This window comes from Apteryx mantelli, chromosome Z, assembly GCF_036417845.1.
Source record: "Apteryx mantelli isolate bAptMan1 chromosome Z, bAptMan1.hap1, whole genome shotgun sequence".
NCBI lineage: Eukaryota > Metazoa > Chordata > Aves > Apterygiformes > Apterygidae > Apteryx > Apteryx mantelli.
Window position 1 is genome coordinate 62,696,001 of NC_090020.1, and position 23,177 is coordinate 62,719,177.

General features: G+C 42.6%; 2 long non-coding RNA genes across 2 annotated transcripts in view; one reads left to right on the forward strand and one right to left on the reverse strand.

Moving 5' to 3' along the window:
- LOC136995334 (uncharacterized) overlaps positions 1–15,346 on the forward strand; it is a 170,280-nt gene extending 154,934 nt beyond the window's left edge. Inside the window, exon 3 of the long non-coding RNA XR_010886902.1 lies at positions 11,467–15,346. This is a non-coding gene — a long non-coding RNA (uncharacterized lncRNA). The remainder of the gene's footprint in view (positions 1–11,466) is intronic.
- LOC136995335 (uncharacterized) lies at positions 1,754–21,183 on the reverse strand. Its single transcript, XR_010886907.1, has 3 exons — positions 19,947–21,183; positions 18,611–18,741; positions 1,754–1,835 (listed from the first exon to the last, which is right to left on the reverse strand). It is a non-coding gene; the product is annotated as an uncharacterized lncRNA (long non-coding RNA).
- Between the last annotated feature and the right edge of the window lie 1,994 nt (positions 21,184–23,177).

A 23,177-nucleotide genomic window follows, 5' to 3' on the forward strand; every position in this document is an offset into this window, starting at 1 on the left:
GTCATTTTTCCCTAGCAAATCTAATGGAATTATGCATGGCTTTTCCTTTATGGAGTAAATATTACCAATGCTGCAGCGTTTGACCAGATGTCTTGGTTATAGCTGCTGTATTTGAGTGAAAAATGCTGCAAGGAACGTGAAGCCTCATTCATTCTCAAAAAAAAAAAAAAAAAGAAAGAAAAAAAGAAGTCTGATCTTCCACATCTTTCATTCCTTTTAGTGTTTTAAATGATGGCTTCCTTCCTTCATTTCTTTTTGATTCAGCAGATGCTATGTAGCATCAGGACGAGTTTGGGTGATATTTCATACTAAATCACCGTACACTGGTTTCGCTGGATTTATTTCCATAGGGTTCCTCCAACCACAAGGGTACCATATATTGTATATTGCTCGGTGTATCAAAGCCTAGTGGCAGGATGTGAAGTTTCTGACTGTGTATGCGCGTGGGTGTGAGTCCGTTTCTAGGATAAGAAGGGAAAATCGTAAGAGGGGGTTATAGCACATACTGGTGTGTGAGACCAAAGGTTTCCATTTCACACATCAGCCCCATAATGCCAAAGAGGCTGTGGGAAGGAACCACAAAATGATACTGTCATGAAACACTAGAGCACATGCAAGCCTGGGTGAGAGAAAGCAAGACTCCAGTGCTGACTGTGACATGGGTGCTAGTATCAATCAGGACAAAAGGGAGCTGCCATGGGCTTTTGGGCCAAGAATAAAGTCAACAGGCATTTTAAGACTGCCAAGGCCAAGGCGAAAGTTCAGAGGAGAGCTGTTTGTTTTGTTGACCAAATGATCCAATCTCAGTAGGAAGATGCTAATTTGGGTTTTACTTCAGGTTCCTTGTGTTTGGGTGAGAATTGGGTGAGGATTCACAGATGATTCAGCCTACTCGTGGATCCAGAATGATAAGAGTGGGTAATCAACAGGAATTATTATTATTACTAACCCTGAAACAGGCAGAACCTACAAGGTACATATGTAGTTCAAAGAGATGCCCATCACCACTTTGCAGTCATTAAACCTTAGAAGTTTCATATGCTCTGAATAGTGGGTGTGTGGGTAAGCATGAATTCAACTAACAGAAAAGGATAGGAAATGGAAATATGCAGCCCAGATCAGAGAATGGCAATAATTTGTGGTTTCCAATTCATGTAGCTGTATTCCAGTAGCATTGAAATATTTTATTGTGTTGTCTTCACACATTTCTTGAGTAACTGATTTTTCTTCTCAGGATAAGCAGTTATTCTGTTCAAATTCCCTCTTATTTTCCAAATCATTTGAAGACCTAGCTTCTCAAAACAGCTCATTCCTGTAAAAATGATGCATGACTAATTAGTTCATATTTTTCCTGTTTACTGACTATCTCAATATCCATTTTTGAGAGCATTCTCTCTTTAATTTAGGGAAGGGTTGTGATACTTTTGATGTTGTATGAGTTTTGCCCATATTCATAATTCATTTTATTTAGAAAGAGTTTAACTCTTCAAAATGAACTAGTAGGTGAGTATTCACATGGAGTAGATAAAGAGGTAGAAAGAAAACATGATAAAAAATTAAACATACTTTATTTTAATCAGGCTTTTTATTTTTCTCTCAAAGGGTATTAAAAAGAATACACAGAGTCAGCACACAGTTTTGTTTCCTCAGCAGTTGCACAGACTGTGTGTTATATCAGGTGCTATAGGGTCTTCTGTGGAAAGTGTGGTTTCTTTATTTATCGTCTAGACCTTGTCAGGCAGTGAGTGAAACCTGAGTAACTTCTGGAGATACAACCTCGGATTTTTTCCCCCAAAGTTTTTACTGAAGCTGGGTTGAGCAGGAGAGATTGGAGGCTGTAGAGAGAAAGACGGCATAAGAGAAGATGGTGATGAGAGAGGTTGGGCTGCAAAATCAACTCCTAAAGGAGTTTAGACCAGGATGCCCAAAACTTGAGACTACAGAGGCAGATTCCACAAACAGGCTCTGATTTCAGCCATATTCATTTTGATTAGAAGTGGGCAAAAAATGGTTTTATTTTAGCAACACCTCTTTGGCCAGGTTTTAACTTGGGTGGCTTGGATCAGGGAATGGTTTTATTAAAACCCACCATGTTTGCTTGGGTACATGTTTCAGATAACTGTATAGCCATATGTATAGCCACAAGCTCATTCTCTCTTCCCCTCTTCAATTCCCTTTTGCAGCTCCCTCTGTACTAGCCTGTGGCCACTAAAAGAACATTTCATTGTTAGAAAACCAGGGAATCAGGTTTATTTACTGGGAGTGACCTAGTTAGAGCAGAAGTGGGGGAAAAAAACCACATCTAATATAGTTTATCATTTTGAATAAGCACTGAAACAACTGCTAGCTATCCACTGCATACTTCACTCTTTGGATCAACAAAGGAGCCCTGCCAAACGTCAGATTATATATTCCACAGCTGAAGTGTTTGCATAACTTTTCAGTGGCTACCATTTAAAGAAAGAAAACCACTGATGGCCTTTTCCTAATATGTTCCCCTAAGTTGACATGTTCACAGTGTACTGCCAGCAATCATTTTGTACTTGGAAGGCAAAGTTACTCATATCTTTGCTGTGGCCACTGTGCCAGCTAGCAAGATGGGACTAGCCTCTCATATTTTCACAATCTCGGCATTCCATCGGAGGAACTTCAGCACGTTCGCAGGTGGTGCTCAGGAGCCCTGAGCCCACCTAATGTGCAGTGTGGTTCCAGAATTGTAGCCTGAGAAAAGGTTTGTTTGTTAAAGTGCCAATCATGTGTTATCAATAATGACATATAGAAAACATTCATTTGGCCATTTTGGTTGGTTGCCCAGTGACTCAAAAGAAATTGTCTGGTATTTCTCTTTGGAGGAAAGGAAAACGTGACTACATCCAACTTCAACACTGGCTATTGCAGCACTCCTACCACTGCCCAGATTTTGTCTTTAGTAAAGAATTACTCAAGAATTAGATTTCTTTTTCTAAGTAGTAGGTATTCAGATAAGCCTTCCCAATTTGTGGCTATAGAATACATCTTTCAATATAGCACTAGGGAGTCACTTTACTCCCTTTGAACACTGAGGTTCTCAAGCTACTCTGGGTTTTTTTTGGCAGCAGTCACCCTCCCTGTCTTGCTCAAATTGTGGCTCAGATGAATCCATGCAGACCACGTGCCTTCCCCTTGGAGCAGGCTAGTGGTTGGGCAGCCAGGGCCACTATCCCATTGTCAATGTTGAGCTGAGTTTTGCACATCAGAGAAGGGCATTTTCTATTTTTGCTGAAAACCAAAGCTAGCGAATATCTTCCCTGAAATGACAGGCTGTATGCCAAATGAGAATTCACAAGCAATCCCTGTAATTAGATAATGCTTTACAATCAGTGAAAAAAATGGGTCCAGAAAGATAATTAGCACTCTGTTTAACTGTGTTTGATTGCCCTGTTAGAGGTTAGAGCAAGATCTTTGAAGTTCTTCCATAGCTGAGACACTCTAAAAGCATGTGTATTGGGCTACATTTGAAGAATTTGTAAAGGAGAATTTTTTCCTCCCATTTTTTGTTCTGTTCCATAAAAGAAAGCAGGCTCTGGAGGTGAAGTGAACAAGCAGTTTCTTCTTGAGATTTCCTTAGAAAACTGTCCTCTTTCAAAATGCCAACCAATTCCTATCATTCAGAGAAAAAGATGGCCTTGTGATGCAAGTTAAGTGCAATGAACAATGAGGAGACACTCACTGGCAGGAGGATGAATGGTTTAGTAAGAGGAGAACTGAGATTCTTCTTTAGCACCTGTTAAACTTCCATGAAGTTTCGCTACATGCTGCTGAGGAGTCATCACATTCCACCCCAAAAGTACCTAAAGGATTTCTGGTGGCAGATGTAGTCGTTCATGCATATACAGTATAAAACACTCCAGACTCCTAAGAAATGAAAAGCTGTCATATAAATCGAAGATATTATTTATGTGTGCTGATACTAACTTTGAAGCTAGCCTTGCTTGGAGGAGGAGGTTGGACAAGATGACCTCCAGAGTTCTCTTCTAACCTAAATCTTTCTAGATTTTCAGTAGCCCAAAAATCATTCTGTACCTGCAATTAGCCTCAGTCAGTCTCTTCAGACAAGCTATTTCATGTTGCTACATTTATTTTGTCCTATCTATTCAGATATAAACTCGTTTTTCTCCTTATTTGATTATTAATACAGACACCATGGAGGTAGACCATAAAAGCACAGTCTCTACAGAAATGTGTTTTAACACCCAAAAGATCCATCTTTGCAAAGGTATGATGCTACTCTGAAGGCATAAGGCTTTTGCATACCTTCAGATTCACCCATTTCTAACCTGTACAGGACCAATTCTCCTTCATCTCCCTGTACAATAAATTCTGGGATAGGATGGTGCTAAAAAAAGGGCTAGTTGTAATGCTGCAGTACTGAGGATAGCTCTGCAATGGACCAACTTCCCCACTGAATGATCATCTGAACTCAGCAATAATCCAGCTCAGCCTCCTCCTTGCTGATCAATTTACCAGCCTGTCCCCTTTGCCTGTGGCATTTAAGCCTTGCTTTGCCAAGCTTTGTTTCCATGTCTGTTTCCACAGCCAGCTGGATTTCCACCAGCCTTCCAACAGCTGAGTAGATTTGAGCACTGCACTACTATCACAGGCCAAAACTTGAAGAGTGCAGTTGTGCCCAAATTCAGCAACTACTGGAGAAGGCAGCAAAGAATCTCCAGACAGCACCCTCCTCTGTAAATGACAAAGGGAATCCCAGCATGAGATTTTTAAAACCTTTTCAGGTTCTACACAAAGTACAATATATCACAGGAACAGAGCTAGCTTTATGTGTGTGGAAAGTCATGAGCAAAGGCTGACTCTGGGTAAGAAGTCAGTTGAGTCCCATGTAGATTGTCCATAGGCACCATGCAAAAAGTCAAAGCCCTGCAGCATATGTTGGGTTGGGATTGAGAAGCCTTCTCCTTAGCATGCAAACTGTGGTTCAAAGCAGTTTTGGGGGGGGTTAAAACCCTCTTTCTTTGGCTGTGCTCCATTTTTTAGGCTGTATGGTATTACACTGGATTTCTTTTCATATGTGGTTTAACAACACCCCCACGACAGTTCATAAGTGCCGAAGAAATCAGGGAGTGGAACAGCACAAACAAGACTGGACACTGTGAGGGAGTGAGAGCTTGCAAAAGGACTTATGTGGAGGCAGATGTCAGATAAAAATAGATGCCTGCTAACTTCTTTCAAGAAAAATAAAAGTATTCTAAAAACAGAGCATTAGATAGGCTAACTGAATATAACAGCTCCATCATTTCATATTATCAGTGGCCCCCATCACTTTGTTAACAGCTCTGCAACCAGTGTTTTTATAAAAAGCTGTGGTTAATTTAAAAAAATAAAGATGATTTTTTCTCATGGGTCATGTGACATCCTCCTTCTCTAAACAGACACCCTTTAAAGATGGGCACATACATGCTACTTAAGTGGGACATTTTTGCAAGTTTTTCCTCTTTAATGTTTGTGACCTGGAGCCAGAGGATTATCGTTAAGATCATCTGTTAGTGTAATAAAGCAATGCTTCATACTGCTAGGTCATTCGCTAGAAAGTATGGCTTAAAAGTATTTCTGAAAATACCCTTTTGTCTTAAATTCTCTCACTCTTTTCCTAAACAATGGTTAATGAAGGAAAGGAGAAGGAGGGACTAAGTGCACAAACTCAGATGGTGGGAGGAGACCTGATGATGCAGGCAGAGCTGCTGTCATTGCTGTTCCACCCTAGTTAGTGGCTCTCCAGACTCCATGCACACTTTTGCAGAACTGCTAGCCCATCCATTTAAAACAGCCATGAGGAAGGTAATACATGCATAATTTGCAAAATGGCCATGGGCTGCCTTCAGAAGACCTTCTTTAGGGGCTATTTGATGAACAAGAAGTCCAGCACCAGCCTATCACTCCATGCTGGTGCTCCACCACTGATCCTAGGAAAGTCAGCATGCAGGTTTAGGAATACGAAGAGTTTTAAAAATTGGCTAAACTCTTTATCTGAGTGAAGCCCTCGGTTCTGACCTGAGTACAAACCACAAAGGGAAGGTACCCTTGCTGAGAAGCAGTAACTACTTCTCTCTACTGAGTAGATAAGGAGCCATGCCCCAGCAACCCGGGGTAACAAAAAGAGGAAGTCAGAGTCATTTGGTCTTTTCAAGCTAAAATACCAGAGCTATTGTGGCAACTAAGTTAGCTAGATACTATAAGTAGGTTCCCAAGTGCCTTAGAGGCAGGAATGAGAAAGTCAAAAACAATTCAAAAATCAGTTAGGCTCCCAGAGACTAGATTTTCAAAGGTGCTTGAGACTGCTGATGCTAGTGCATTACAGAAAATAGTTTCCTGCATTCCAGGGCAAAAGGCCTTGATTTGTGTAGAGTTAACAGGGGAAAAGACATTAAAATTAAATTAAAAATAGAAGAAGAGAAAAGCTTTAAGAATTACATATTCACAAGTCTAAACATATATGCAAATTTAAATCTATAAATATAGATTTTCTATATATATATATGTTCTGAGTAGATTCTTATGGGAATTAACTGATGAACTTACTGAACCACTCACAGGAGCTTTGGAAAAATCAGGGTTCACAAGTCTTCACCATTTCGTCACACTCAGAGACCCATGGGCCAGGTGTGGCCACCCTGGCTAGCTTTGAGTCATCTGTCACTTCAAGTATGATCTTACTAAAAATGAGAGGAAAGGCAGTGGAATTAGCAGCTTTTTTTCACTAAGGAGTTCACCTAATGACTACTGATAAAGGCAAAATTGTTTTCCAGTCTAAAAATTCTTGAAGGTGTATATGTAGTATTAGGTCTTCAGTTTTGATTTACTGTAGATTTGGCTACCAGCTGATCTACATGCAGCTTGCGAACTCTGTTTCATGTTGTTTCATGTTAAGAGTTCTTAATGTGTTTCATTTTTCTGAATCTTTTCATTGTAGTGCTCGCTGCCTTATACATCTGGGGGAAGGAAAGGAAGACTGGCACCTGCAAGTCTGCCTCTGAATTGGCAGGGTATTAAAACAATTAACAAATGAATGGTCTGCTTTTCAAGCAGAACAATGAAATTGCTGCCATCTAGATAAAAAACAGTTTTTCAAGTCTGGCCTTCTGATGGCTAACCTAGCAAAAAGCAGACTGAGGGAGCCCTTGATTATCTGATGGGTAGATTTTCAGGTTGACCTGGCAGAGGAAGCTAGAAGTTAAGAAAAGACAAAATCCGCTGTGACTAGGCATGAAGGCAAGACCAAACAGGAAGGAGAAGGTGAATGAACACAATGGCTTCGTGGCCTTCCCACACAGCTATTGCCTTCTGGGGTGAAAAGGAAACTGAGGAAGGGGTTTGCGTGGGAGCGGCGTTGGCTTTTTTGGTGTCTCTCGGGTGCTGTCTGTATGCTAAGTGCAAGGAGTTTAGACTGCTGCTTTGCATAGTCTGTGCATTGCTGCATCAGCCACCCGTGTTGCCCTGCAACAGTGGCCAGGAGGGCAGATGTGGGGCAGGCTGCCCATGTTGCCCGGGGCAGTGGCCAGGAAGGGAGATGTGGGGCAGGCTGCATGTGGCTGGTGCTCAGTGGAGGCCAGGTCTAGGCAGGGAGGCTCCCAGAGGGGACCTGGCCAGCAGTCTGCTGACCAGAAGTTGTGTCTGGGGGCCAAAGCTGGTGACCTGGGCTAAAGCCTGCCAAAGCCTAGAGACTGCTAAAGCAGATTGGCCTCAAGATACGAGTCTGAGCATAGTTATGTGGAAGAGCTTGACCTGGCCTGTGCCAAGGAGTAATTAAGGTTTGAGAGCTCCTCTAATTGTTAACGAGGTCTGAGCATGGCTGTTTCCAATCTGCGGCTTTGCATTTCAGCTACACCCAGGCTTCCTTTCCTATGGGTGCGCGCACACGTATGCCCAGACAGGACTGCCTGGGAGTGGGCAGCTGCTTGACAGGACTAGAAGTGGCCCCAACACGTCACACTGCAGTGCAGCCCGGCAGGTGCTCACCGTCTCAGCTCTTGCTTACCTGCTGCCCTCCTCACTCCACACCCAGATGCTTCATCCACGGCTCAAACCCCCTCTGAAACAGGGATGGTTATGTACATAAACTAAGGGACACATCCAGTACTGGGATGGTTCCTCTGCTCTGCAGGGAGGCTGTCTGCCCGCCAGCGTCAGATCGCTTTGGGAGCAGGATTACTCACCTCCCACAAGCACTGCTGCCCTCCTTTTCATGCAGTTTGACCCCCGCTTCTTGTACGTGTTCTCCACTGCCTCCTAATGCTCGGTGCTGCCCACCCTGGGCTTTGCATATCTCTCAGCTATGACGCAAAGAAAACCTGCAGTGACAGTCAATGAATCGTTAATTCTGTTTTCCACTTCTTCTTAGCAGGCGTGCAGAGACCCTAAAGCAGTACACATTTGTGCCTGCAGAGTCTCTTTGTTGACTGACTAGTGGCCCACTGGGACATGACAGATGTTTTCTCCCGCATGCATACTCCCAGGTTTATTGGCCTCCCCATGGCAATACTCCCCCCTCACCAGCTTTCCCGGCAAAAGATAGAACAGCTGCTCATGAAAGAATAGGAGTCTGGTGGAACCCCACCACCACCACCACCACCACTCTCCCTGGGGAACAGAAAAAGGAAAGCTGGTGAGAGTGGGCAGAAAGGAGGGAGAGCAGGAGAGACATACCCAATGGCATCTGCTCCAGTCTGCCCCATGCTGCCCTGACACCAGGAGAGAGGAGCAACTGAAGCTACAACCAAAGTGAGCAGTGCTTGGCACCAAGCCCCTGGCCCTTCAGGAAGAACCAAATGTCTGTGCTTTAACGAGGAGTTACCTGACACATGCTCTACAACAACGTTCCCCCCACGTGCAGGTGCCTAGGCGTGTGCTGGAGCTCCCGCACAGAAATCCCCCACCTCCATTTCCTAGAAGGGCCTGCCCAGGCCCTAGTCCACAGCATGCCTCTCAGGCTGTGCTCATCCTGCAAGGCTGAAAAGGCATGAGGTTACTTTGATCTGCAGTGAGCACAGCCAAGGGAGGCTGTTCCATCCATGCAGCCTGACCCCAGGCTTTTCACAGGTCCACTTGCTCCACAGTTTATATGAATTTCTTCACTAATTTCCACTGAATCTCTCTGGCAAGAGGCCCTTGAACATCTCCATGGGCAGCCTGTTCCAGCACCAATTGCCCTATTCACACATCTTGAAAGCAGCAAGAGTCCTTGTCTGAGGCAATTGCACTTTGCTGTCTTAGCCTGGGGAAAAGTGACTATACCCCTTGACCTGAGCTGTCTGTATCTTGAAGATATAAATATGAAGCATTTTCTGTAACAGGTTCTGAATCAACTGAACTCTCTCAGTTCCTTCTTTTGCCTCATCTGGAGCTCTCTCCTGTTGCTTTGGTTTTCAATGTCATATTGAAATTCTCATATTCAGGAGACCATCCTTCCTGCTCCATTCACCACCTGGTCTGGTGCAAAGTGATAACTTCCATCCCAGCATCACTCAGTGAAACCAGACTGCAGGGTGTCAGAGTATTTTTCTCTTTCTCCGCTCCTGAAGCACAGCCAGCTCCGAGCAGGAAGGCATTACAAGGCATTTACCAATGCACAGCTCAGTGTAATGGGGATAGGAAGACCTTTTCTGATGGGAGCTACCACTGCATCTATCAGCAACATGACAGATAAAACAGGACATGGCATTTGCAGCTGTGTAGAAAAATCTCCTTCACTGCAAACCACAGAGTCAGCATGGACTGCAAATACCCAGACCTGTGCTCATCCATCCTTCCACACGTACTGATTGATCACGTCTCGAGCGCAGCACTACACACCTAATCTTTCCATGGTGAGGGTGGCTGTGATTAGCGCTGCCCCCTGCACCGCCCATCATCCTGTCACACATGACAAGGCTTCTTTCTGGCCACCCAGACATGACAGCTTTCAGCATTGCAAAGGATGGCAATATCCTTGCTACGCTTATGTCTGAGCTCTCTCATTTTCTTGCCTGATCCAAGCAGCCAGGTATGTCTGACTAGACTTTTTCTCCAAGTAACACTTCCATGCTATCGTGCTCTGCCAGAAGCAATCTGCTTCAGACATCACTGATTAGTATCATTTCTCTTATTCTGAGTTTCACCATGACATCATGCCTCGTCCTGGTGTGTCAGGTGGGATCCCTAAGTGAGAGAGGAAGGACTGCGGTGGCTTTCAGCTGTCCCTCAGCTTCCTGCAACTGCAGTCATTCAACTAAATTTTGTTTTCCTGAGCTCAGATTTCTCAGTGGTGCCAACATTTTTTGAAGATGAGGTGTAACTTTGGGAAGTAAAACATCATTCCTAATATATTTTTCAAGTCACTGCCGTTGCCTAGCAGCCACAAGTCATGGATTGCTAACCATTTCTTCAGAGCTATGTTGGCCATTCTTGATTAATGTGATCAAAATATCATAGCTCAAATCCCAGATGTCACTTTTTCCTGGGCTTCCATTGAATTAGAATCAAATATCATCCACTGAAAAAATCATATATTTCTAGAAGAATTCAGCCCTTATTCAGCTGTTCTAAATCTGCTGTGATGTGTAGTAAAGTTCTGCATGTGCTGCTGTTTGGCTATTCCACATCGTTTGCCCAAATGTAGTCAATATTGGTATTTTATTTTTATTTTAATTTATTTTATTTTATTTTATTTGTTTATTAGAAGCACTCAGATTCTTTGTTCAGAATAGGTATCAGTCTCAGTGGTCAGTCATTTCCTGCATTTCCTTTGCTATCCTTTTCAAAGCTCAACATCATCATAGAACTGGAGGAATACTTGAAAAGTTCTGCAAATTTTGGCCTCAGTAAAGCAAAATTAGTTTCATCTACATTTGTTGAATTTGCTTCCTTGGAATGCTCTAGTAAATACTAGCAGCACATTATCAAAGAGAAGTGAATTTGAAATAATTCTGACAGAACTATCAGTAAAGTTAATTAAAAGATCATAATTGTACCTGTTTGCAGTCAAAATCTTATTTTAGGAATTAAACATATACAGCAAGACAGCAGAAACATTTCTATGTATTATTTTGTGCCTAGTTAAGCATTACTGATATACTTCAAATGTCAAATACTTGGAACAAGCAATTCACAATCAACAGGTCAAGAATTTTTTGTAGAATCTGATTTCTTCTATAACTAATTTCGAACAGCAAATGCATTCAAGAAAGTCACAGCCATGAAAAACAGGTAAAAATGGAATAAATTGCTGGTTTTATCCAACTTGTTAAACTCTACATAATTGCATATTTTGTGATGCATGTAGAAAGTACAAATGGTGCCTGTAAAACAGAAGTACTTGGCCTCCAGGTGAGCTATTTACTGCTTCACAGGCATCTTCCTGCAATGAAGTAATCATTTTCAGGATGCTGAGAATAATATTACTACTATTCATCCGCTTCCATGTTTCTTTTTCCCTAGGCATATGAACCACATTTACTCTGAAAATGTCCCATCTCCAAGACACCAGCACCAGTGGAGGAGATGGGATCCTGGGTTGCCCAGCCCAGTGCTCTCCTACTGTCCTTTCTATCCATCCTGGCAAATCAGCAGTGAGGTGCTGGAATAACTGACCACCTCCGTATTTGTGTCCTGCTTTTCATTTTCAAACTGCTTGCCGGCAGGAGGCCAGGCTGCCTGCAATCTGTGCAGACGGGAACCCGTGCAGAGCCCGTCGCCAGGCCTGGCAGTGGTGAGAAGCAGATGGTGCTGGGTTCCTGCAAACTCCCCTTTCTGAGGGGTCCTAGTCTGCCCAGTGTGGGAGAACATCAAAAGCCGACATCGCTCATTGGCAGTGGCATTCGCAAAACAGCCTGGGATGTGATGATTTTGTGTGTGTCTGCAGCAGCTTTTCCTTTCCCTGGTTGCCCAAGAGGTTTTGTCCATGGAAATTTTAGTTTAAAAAATAAGGAAGTTCAGATCCTACTCATTGGACACAAACGCTATGCCATATGGCTCGGAAAAAGCATGCTCTGACACAGGAGTGTGGTGTGTCCTACCTCCAGCCCCAAGATCAGGGATGCACAGCAGCCAGCACCCTGCCTGACAGCAGTCCTCAGGGACGTGTGCTAACTGTGCACAAGCCAAGCCTCCTTATAAGACAACAGAGATATACCCATAAAAAAATATGTCTGTGGCCAGGTTGGATTCGTTAAGGATTCCCAGCAAACAGCAGGCACGCGGCTGCCCCCACAAGGACCCGCGTGTCTGTCGGCTCTCGTTACACAGACTTCAGCACAGAAGAAAGGAGAAAAATGTGAAAGCACCAACAGTGCATCAGGGAACAGAGAAGGGCAGTTTGCCCTTTCTGGTGCCAGCACAAGGGAATCTGTCCCTCAGAAGCACTGATCTTGAAGCCAACAGGATTAGGTACCTGCTGGAAGTTAAGCAGATGCTTACATGTGCAGCTGGATCAGCACCAGCTCCATGTGTGGCTGAGCACTAACTAATGACTCTTGTGGTGGTGCTAAAGAAAAGCAAACAGACATAAGGATGGGGTCAGCTGAACTTCCGGGCATCCACTGAAACATTTGCAATAGCCCAATACCTCAAGACAACTGTATTTGAATGAATATAGATTTGGGGAGGAGGGGAGTAAAAAAAAAGACATAGTTAAGCTCCAAAGTCGTACACACTGAGGGCAGCATAACTAATGCTTGTGCTCAGTCTCCTTGTTAGCTACAAATACCCTTGACTCTTCATAGCCTTTGCCTTACATGCATGCACGCCTACACACACACATGCACACACACACACACGTGTATACATATATATATATATATATATACACACACACACACACACACACACCCTTCACATTATTGGTGTGAAGTTAGTCCTGAATATTTGTGTGGGAGTAGGTCCAAAGAGTCAGAGAACAGGCTTCCTGCTCTGATGGCCTCTCCAGGGGAATCTGCCCCGTGAGCGCAATGGGAAGAAGGGATGAAGCGGTCCCATGCCCTCCGTCCCCCCTTGTTGCAGTTGACCATGTGAGTCACCCCAGTACAGTGCTCCATGACTCCGATGGGCATCTGCACAGCAGGTGGCTTGAATGTCTTTCTGTTACGTTTTTAACATTATGTGCCCCAGTTGCAGCTTAAAAACGACCAAGCGATCTGTATTCTAAATGCAAAAAGTGCATTTCATTTGCATAGCTCTGATGAGATTAAAGGAGGCATTAGAGTAATTAAGGTCACTGGGGTTTGCATTTGCTTAATCCCTAAATCCAGCTCTGCTCGAACATTATTCAGTAATATCATGGGGCAAAAGGTCACTGCAACAATATATGCCTGTCTAACCTTCCATCATAAAAAGAGAAATGATTTTTGAACAGTTGAAAGGAGTAAAGGGAGAATGCTTTGTGTGCACAGCGTAGGCCCAAATCAGTGACACCACCACACCTGCAGACAAGGTAGGTAGGTAGAAGCAGCCCCTTGTGTAGCAGATGGCACACGGAAGACAGTAGCAGCCATAAAGAGCTATGTCTCTGCGGATTTGCAGCACAGGCAGGTTTTCATATGTTACAGGTGAGAGCATCTCCTAGATGTGACAATGGCAGACTTGGACCAACATGCATGGTTTGTCATGAACAGTTTTTACACTTTGCACTGGTAATGTGGAAGTGATGTGAAAGCAGCTTTTCCTGCTTTCAAAATTCTAGGTTTGGTGTAATCAAAAACATTTAACAAAGGGGAATATGAGAAATTAATATATGTGGAAATTTAAGTTTCACATGTTTGTAATATTGCTATTTGAAAAAAACTAGAAAAATGGAAAAGAAATGCCTATGATCATGTGTCAGTGAAAATCTGTTTTAAAAATGACATATACATTATTTTCCACATAGGCTTCACAAGAAACTTTGCCTCAGATACCATCTGAATCCAAAGTAAACCATGTACGATATTATGTCTTATGTTTACCTGTTTTTTTCTGGTTTCAGATGGGAAGATTTATAATACTTTTTATGCACAAGAGTTTATATGGTTTCAAAAAAAAAAAAAAAACCAAATGATCCAGATCTTAAATAAGCATTCCAGTAAATTTCTTTCAGAGTTTAAAATACTAAATGATCCCTCTGTTAAAATGATAGTAATAAATGCAAAGGCAATGTTTGGAAGATATTGTGTTGTTGAATATTATGTGTCCTTCTGAGTAAGCTTGCAGCAGTTATTACTTTTAATTAAATGTACATGCATTTGATACTGCTGAAGGCCTTAACTCCCAAGGCTTCATTGTTATCTGTAACCCAAAGCTGCTCTGATTCAACTGAAAGAGCCCTAAAACAGAATTATGCTGATTGAAACTACTCTGGGGACCTAAAAGCATGTATATTTTCCCTTTCCCAAGTTCAGTTAGCTCCAAGGCAAATGGACAGATTGTACTGGGTGTATTTTTCTATTAATATCGTTTAGGGCTAATTCACTGTAAGTTATGTCACTTTGAAGGAATCCTTCAGTGGCACTGCAGTGTGCAGTGCCAGAGGAATATGTGCAACGCCAGACAAAAATAAGCTTTGCAGAACTCTCAGCCAGGTAATTGGTTCATAACAATATTTTAGTGATGATCCTGTCACTATTTTGTACTTGACCCATCATGTCTCTGAGGCCAGTTCAAATCTCCAAGCAAAATAGAAGGAGCTAAAGGATAAAGAAAAAAAAAACAGATTTTAAACTGAGTGGAATAATTGAAATAGTTTTAGCCATGCTATGGATAAAGAAATTGTGGATTCAGAACTAAGGGAAGTAACTGAAGCAGCTTGAGCTGTGCTAAATTCTGTCAAAAAGTTGTCAGGTTTTCTCAAAACAGCTTTGGTGACACACCTGTCCCTGGCTGTGACCCATAAGTTGCTCCAATCCTGTGTCTTATGGAGTGAAAAATGGTCTCACAGTAGTGGGACAATATATACAAGTGGGAATTAAAGCACAAGCAACACATTTCTTTTCATGCCATAGATAAACAAGAATTAGAAGGAATTATTTTGCCTGTAAGCTCTTTGGGCCAATAAACATGCAGTACTTGGAAGAGTAAGGCTTCACCCCATAGCCAGGTCTCTACATGCTGCAACACGGATAAATGAAAAGGAATAAACTGGGGGTTTCTGTAGTGGGGGAGCTCATGTGTTACCATGCACAGCTTCACGCCTAGGATGGACTGTCTGGTGAGCCAAACCACAGAAGAGAGGAGACAGGTGGGAAGGCCTTTTCTTAGCCGCTGGCTTGCCGATTTGCATTTACATAGAAGAACAATTTTTGTCGACTTTCCTGTCATTATTTCCCCAAACAAAATGTTTTTCTTTTCATCCTCAGCCACCCTAAATGAAAGTGTGTCTCCACTGTGGGCAAATCTGCGCCTGGCTCTCGCACGGAGGTGCGTATTCCCACACTCTGTCTCCTCCCTCCCCCAGCACACTAGTGCAAGGCTGATTTCAGGAGAAGCCCCATGAGCAGAAACTGGCCCTGCCTGGCTGGTCCAGGGAGCATTAGCCAAAAAGAGAAGAACTCAAGTCATCCCTGCACTGCACCAGGCTATAAACAGACCAACACAGCAAGAAGAGAAAACCAAGCCAATCTGATGTATAATGCAATGAGTACTGAGCCACCCTGCTGATGCACAGGTTGCGCTGGTGTTTTATTCACTAGCGCAAGCCAAAGGTATAATCTAGCCCTGAAGAAAGAGCCCTGTGTAGCAGTGTTGTCATGTGCATGGGATGTTAGTTAGCTTGCTGTTCTTACAGCAGGGTTTTGAATGAGTAAAGCAATGCTGCTTCTGAGTGCGCTCACACTGCTTTATTCATGCCCTCCTGCCTCCTGAAGCCATATTGCTAAGACGCCCAGGCACTAGGGAGCTGAATTAATTTCCAGAGGCAAACGTAGGCTGAATCTGTGAAAAACCGAGGATGCCTCCCTGCGCTGGATCTTCGCGGTGGGCCAGGCCCTGTTCCCAGCAGCGACATCCGAAGGCGCAGGAGGCTCAGCCGAGGGTGCTTGGGGTGTGGGCGTGCTGTGCTGCACAGACATGGCAAGGCTGCAGTATCCTAACCACATGATTGCAACATTTTCTCCACCCAACAAGCCAAAGAGACAGGTATTTGGGGATTAGCTTATTTTTTAAAGACATCTTCCAAGTGAACAAAGAAGAAAAAGGAATGTGCAGAATGCTCGAAAGGATGCAACTTCACAAATACAAAATAAACAAAGACAGAACAGTGTGTTGTGGAGCAGGGAACTTTTGAATACTTTTCCTAATCAAAGAGAGATCAACACCACTTTTTGGCCCCCGGCTGTTCCCAGCAACGCTAGAAGAGTAGTTGGGAATTCTGTTTTAAGTAAACAGCATCTGCCATTTCCATGGGCTGTCTGAAAGTGCTGACTAGCTGGTAAAGAGATTAGCACTGTCTGACTTCTCTGCTAATAACCGATTCATTACCCAGGCTTGGCAGTGCCTTTGTAATTGTCAGTTATAAATGCTGACATCCTTGAATATTGTTCTTCAGATGTAAATAACATTTATTTGAAGGGTACTGTGGCCATTGTTTTGATCTTGCAAGTTCAGGTGAGTTTTCTGAACCCTTATCTCACTGTGAAAAGAAAACAGTGTTTAGGAGAAAAGAATCAAAACAAGTTTTACCTTAGATGGCACATCTGTTTCACAGCTAATGTGTCATTATAATTGTCTCTCTTAAAAGGGCATATTTTAAACCATACAGTTGAAATTTAAGAAAGTATCTTGACTGAGTTGGCCTGGGATTGGTAAAGCTGCCTCATATTGGGTCTCCTCTTTTGGAAAACACTAAGCAACTCTTCTGAGTGCTGAAGAGTGACTTCTAAGCAGTTGTGAGCAGTTCCATGACCAGAAAAAAAATTGAGATGCAAAATTTTAGACAATTCCAGATTCTTATCAGTAAAAATCAAATGTAGAAAGGACACAGTTATGTTCTGTCTATGATTTGTTTATATAGACAATATACTGAATAAAGGAAGTGTCTTTACTGAAATTCTCATTAGGTTTATTCATTCCATTGTCTTTTAAATTACTCTAGGAAAAAATGTTCTCATGAAAATCATAAGCATTTGATTGCTTTTGATTAAAAATATCAAATAACAGAGATGTGTTTTTATTCTGCATTCCCCTGTTTTAATTTCTTTATGCTTTATACTACATCTCTGCTGAACAGATGGCAGCTAGCTCCTGACAGTGATACTTCACTAGTCTTGGCAGGATGATGATGGTTCAATCAGCCATTAATCCCATGGCAGATAATGGCTGAAAGCACCGGATCAGGTCACTCTTGTTGACCAGATTGTGCAAATCTGTATGCTTTTTTCACTGATTCCTTTGAGAGCTTTTTAATCTGAATATGCAACATTCAAGTGTCCCTCATTTCGAGCCTCATCACAAATATTCACCCTGTTCTCAGATGATCCTCATATCTGGTGAAAAAGTTTTTGCATGCAAAATAAAAATTGCTCTCAAAAAAAATTGCTGCTGGGCCCACAGTTCACCCTGTGCCACAGAGGCAGTGCTTGGCCACCCTGCTGCAGGGCTGCCAGACCTGCAGCTCACCCCACACCGTGCTGGCAGCCCTTGACCACTGGCACCTCGCAGCCTCCACTCCCTCCCCGTTCTCCCATGTGGGCACCAGCTGCAAAGGAAACCGGGTTTCCAAGAGCCAGGCATGGAGACCTGATCAAGGAGGCATCTTGCCTTTGCTCAATTGACTCTGCGTTTCTTTTGAAACTCTTGCAGGCTCCTGAGCAACCACCTGTTCTTCAGGGGCCTTAGGCTGACTAGAAATGGGAAAATCGAATCTGCTGACAGCACTCAATTGGAAACACACCCCAACTCACTGTCTCTTTGCCATGCATCCAACTTTGAAATGTCCTGCTTTTCTAAACGCCATAATTTCAAGCAATTTCTTTATAGGAAAAAAGCAATTAGCGAGAAATGAGAAGAGCAGACCATTGATCAACACTGCTATTTTACTTCTTATCTAAATGGGGAAAATACTCTATAATTTTACATGCCTCATTTCTTTCCTGACTACTTGTATTTTACCTTTTTTCCCATGATTATTTGGATATCGAACAATCTGTCTCTCTAATGAATATAGACAGTAGCGGTAGGTGGGGAGTTGCTTATCTGCATCTTTTGCACTTGCATGTGAAATTCATTACCAGCTTATGTTACGCTGAAAGCCTCTTGGAAGGCAGTCAAAACATTTGCAAACCTGCACTGTCACAGCCTGATGAATATTGCACACAGGTCCGAGCTGTGAAGTCATTATTCAGCCCTTACCCTGGCAAAACTCTTCATGCAGCCAGCGGCAGGGAAGGAGTTCAGGTCTGCAATTAGAGCCATTCAGCCCCGAGCCATCGCCTCCTTACAGCAACAGCTGCAGCTTCAACAGCTGATTGAGAAATTCCCAGATTTAGCAACTGCCTCAAAGAGACAGGTAAACAGGTACTCTGACAAATGCACACACAAACAAACTGGAATGGGATTTTTAAATGCATTCAGGAGTCACCTAACACTGCTCCTGTTTAAGTCAAAGGCTGAGGCTTACCGCCAGGCTCAAAGCAGGTGGAGGTAATCTGAGGCATTCAAAAATCTCTCCTCGTTGAGCAAGGGCGGCTTAGCAGTCCTATTGAATCATTTTCCTGATTTTAGCCTGGCCCCACAGACTTCTGTCAACACCTGTGAAAACAGCAAAAACTAAAAAGAAATAAAAAGACAAAACAAAGAAGCAGCAGGATTTAGCTGTGCATAGAAAATATTAACATCCTTAGGCCATGCTGTACAATGGAGAAGAGAGGTGAGGAGCCTCCCACCAGACACTGGCATCCACAAGCGTTTTTGGCAGAGCTGCTGGTGCCGGCTGCCTGTTGCCAGAAACCTTGTGTCCTGGGCTGCCTGCACCCCGGGGCCTGGGGCAGAGCGACACAGAGCTATGTTCCTGCCGACTTGGCATCGGCTGTTTGCTAGCTGTGTTCAGTCCAGATGCCTTTGGTTCAGCCTGTCCCATCACCGTCCTCCTGAAATGGTCACCGGACGAGCTGTGGCTCTGTTCCCACGCTGAGGGCTTGCCCGGATGCTCCTACTCCTCTGGGCACTCCTGGAGAAGGAGCTCACAGCGTCCCAACCCCACATGCAGAGCCTTGCTGGAATAGCAAAGCTTAGGTCTTGACTGGGATGTTCCCAAAGTTTAAGGCTATTTGGACCCCAAGTTTTGGCATAAGCATATTTTCTTTCCTTTTTAATACATCCCACCAACATATATGGCCCCTCTGAAATATCCACCCTAGTCAAGTACCTGCCAACATAAAGTCAAGGCCAGATTTTCTCCAAACACTTTCCCTGGCTCCAGCTAAGCAAAGGAAACAGCATCTCCTGTAACACCTGGGGCTCAGCCAGCGAAGCCCTCACCGGGGTCCCACAGCCATGCCCAAGAGAGAAGCCGCGGGATGCAGCCTCGGGGTAACCCGGCAGGAGCTGCACCTGCCCCGCACCAGGAGTCAGGTAGCGCGGGGGCCGTGCGACTGGATCCTGTCACCCCTGGCTGGCCGGCCGGCGCCACTCAAGGGGAGAGGGCTGCCCGCTCAAAGGCTGAAGCTAGTCTCATGAAAGCGGTCCAAATGGATGTTTATGGAAGAAAATGCACCCTCCACCCTGCCTGGAGGCTGAGAGGCCATCTTATTTGATGTGTTTGTAAATAAACCTGTATTTCCAACAAGGCTGTTTCCTGTTAGGGCCTATTAAACACTATTCCTGGTGCCCTGGCTTCCTGTGTTTGAAAGACCTGAATGCTGTTTGTCATTTTTCCATATCTAAATACCCTAACCTAAGCAATGGTTCATCTACAGCTACATGAAATAAATGTAAACAATGACAAATATACTTACAGTAGCAAGTTTGCAGAGAGATGACTGGAATAAATCAAAATGGACAAGTACTCTTTGCAGAAGCCAGAAACCTTTCAGAAAACCAACATTTCAATGTTTAGGAAAAAAATGAAATAAGCTATAGGGAAATATTTTCATTCCATAACTTCAGAATTTTTTAATAGCTGCCCTAAACCTCCTTAATGTAAGAAAGCATATATCAAAAAATAAGCAAATCATATTCTATTTATAAACATGGCTACTATCTAAGGGTAGTTTTCACAGGCTTTTTGTATGTCATGGGTTGACTTTTCTGTCTATTATCTTTTCCTTCCTGATTCCAAGCTAGCCTCAATTCCCTTGATATTGTAAGCACTCTGCGCATGTGGGGTTATATATTTCAGCATAATAAACAGGTGGAGCAGCAAATCAATTTTTCTTCCTAAGAATTTCCCTGTCATTTTACAAAGAGTTTTCCATAAGGCTTTTCTAAGAGATATAAAAAAATACACCTGACTGAATTGCAGATTTGCCTGCAAACCTTCCAGTTCACCACCTTCAATCCCTGCAGTGTTTCTGTGTAAAGCCTGTGAGCAGCTCCAGCAAGATTCACAAAGCTCAGAACAGGACTGCTTACAGATGTGGGTGGATCCAGTGCCTGCAGAGGTCAACAGGACACTGGAAAATTTCAATTGCTATTTGAAATACCCTATCTGTGTAGTAGTTAGGGATGTAAGTAATGTTACCCCGGACATCTGATAGGTACCTCGTGTTTGGGTTCTGTTAGCCAAAAGTTCACACTGTACAGCAGAAGGTACAAGTGCCACGTGGCACATTACCTAGTTGGACAAACCCAAATCCCTCACTTGGATGAAAGAACATCCTGTGACATACTCACCAATGTGATCTATGAGTATTTATAAATCATTCACAGACCAGGAACAATTTCCTGCTGGAATTCATGACTAGTTTGGAATAGGAGTGAAATTCAAAGATTTCACAATCCGTTTACAAACAATCTGCAAACAGGAAAAAGGGCCAAAGTAATGTGTGTGTATCCATTGCAAATTATTGGTTCACAATTAACTGCACATGCATAGATAATTTCAAGCTTAGTTTTGAAACAAATCACAGCCTTAAAGACTAGAATTCTCTTCCACTTGGTTTTCCACTAAATTAGTTATGTTGACAAGGACCACGTAAATTGAAAATATTTAAATGTTATTGTATAACATAATCAATGAATAAAATATGCTTACATGGAAAAATGCTTACATGTTTCACTCCAATTATTTTTGTCACACATAAATATAATAATGAAATCCTGGCTCTGTTGAGGCCATTATGAGTTTTGCCACTGACTTAGTGGGGCTTAGGATTTCCTCCTAACAACTGATAAGTGAGAAGGTCAGATTTCACATAGAAGACTAAATACAGCCGTTAGATACTGGCATTATGAACTCTTTAGTTTTCATATTGTTGAATGATTATGACTTTGCACTGTATGTCTTTTCTATGTTGTGTGAGCATGCTTATTTTGTTCAGATCTTTCAAACAAATCAGTAAAATGGGAGTGAAGTTAACAACAGCAGTTCATTACAAGTTTAGGGGCATTTAGTACCATGTCCAGGAACAAATGGCTATAAATATGTGCCAGGAGTATCATGCAGGAAGTGCATATAGAAAAAAAAATTTCTGAAGTGGAATGTGCTGATACTTGGATCTGCACAAGTTACCAACATCTTTTTCCAGACAGTCCAGATCATTTTACTTCCTACCTTGGGCAGCTACTTCTCAGGAGGGACAAGGTTCCTTATGACACTAACAAAAGTAGCTTTTCTTATAAAATCAGTTAAACTGATCAGTTAAACTATCCTGTGTGTCAAGTATTAGAAATATCACTAGAAGCCCTCAGTTCCTTTCCTTGTTTGTCCTTGTTCTTTCTGTTCTGAATATATTGAGTCATATGAGGTGGTCTTTACTCCAGACAGGCCTGAGCAGCAACTTTCCAGGTTTCATCATACTTGTAACGTATGAGTCACCTCACCTAATGTTTTGGGGTAAACCAGTTGACCTAATTTGCTGCCTATAAATGTAATGCTTACTCTTATTTAAATGTCTGAATGTCTGCACTCACATATGACTTGAGGGAAATGTCAAAAACCTTTGAGGAAGAGCAGACGTTATGTACTTGAGACACATCTGCATCTGAAGGCAATAGTCACCTTTCTGTGACTGTTTTGTGTTCACAAAACAGTGCACAATGGGCATAATTTGGGGAATTGTGATTGGAATTTGAGTTGCCAAAAAGGGAAATGAGTCTCTTTAAACCACATCTGACTGCCTGACCAAGAGCTACATTAGAAAACAGCCTCAAAGAATTAAATCAAAGTCCAGTGAGAAAAATATGGAACTTCATCATTTCTGTGAGGCTGCAGGATGAAACAAGTGGCCTAAAACTGACAAATGCAGACAGCTTAATGTGGGTCCCACCAATTATTATTACTATCTTTATTTGTTTTACACAGAGCCAAAAAAATCGAATCATGCAAGATCCCAGAAAAGCATCTTAAACAGATATCTTGATGTTAAAATTGTAATCATATATCTTTAATATTTTCTGAGAATAAATACTTTTTCAGAAAACATTTTTCTTACTGAATTTTTAAAGGTTCTATGTCACCCATATAGGAATGCTGAAGAATAGGGAAATTTGCATTTTCATACCCTGGGTTCTCAGAAGTAAGTTTGCAGCCAGTTGTCCTTGCTGTTGAAAGCTAAAGTGGATTCTCTTCCGGGAGTGTTCTGGCCCAAGAACAGTTCTTATAGGGATAGTTTCACTATTTCTGTGTTATTATTGTACTATAAGTGATGTTACACTCAAGTAACTGATGAATGATAAAAGTAAGGGATACAGTGCCAGAAATGCTTCCAAGCAGAAGTAACAGTTGGAGCTATTTGTTGCTACATAAAAAAGATGCTCATGATCGTTTTTATCAAAGTAGAATCATTTTTTAAGAATTGCCCTCATCATTTTAACTCATGACTATGCTGCTATTTTGAGGACAGGTTGCCAGATCTAGTAAGGAAGCACATCGAAGTTACCGAACAGGAAAGCAGGCAGTAAGTAGAGACCCCTTATCAACAGCAAAAGTGTTGAATCTCACCCAGAATATCACTCTGGTAAAAAATCAGTTCTGGAGTGTTCACATCTGCTGAGATTATTATACAAGCAAAGGTCACAGTTTTCTC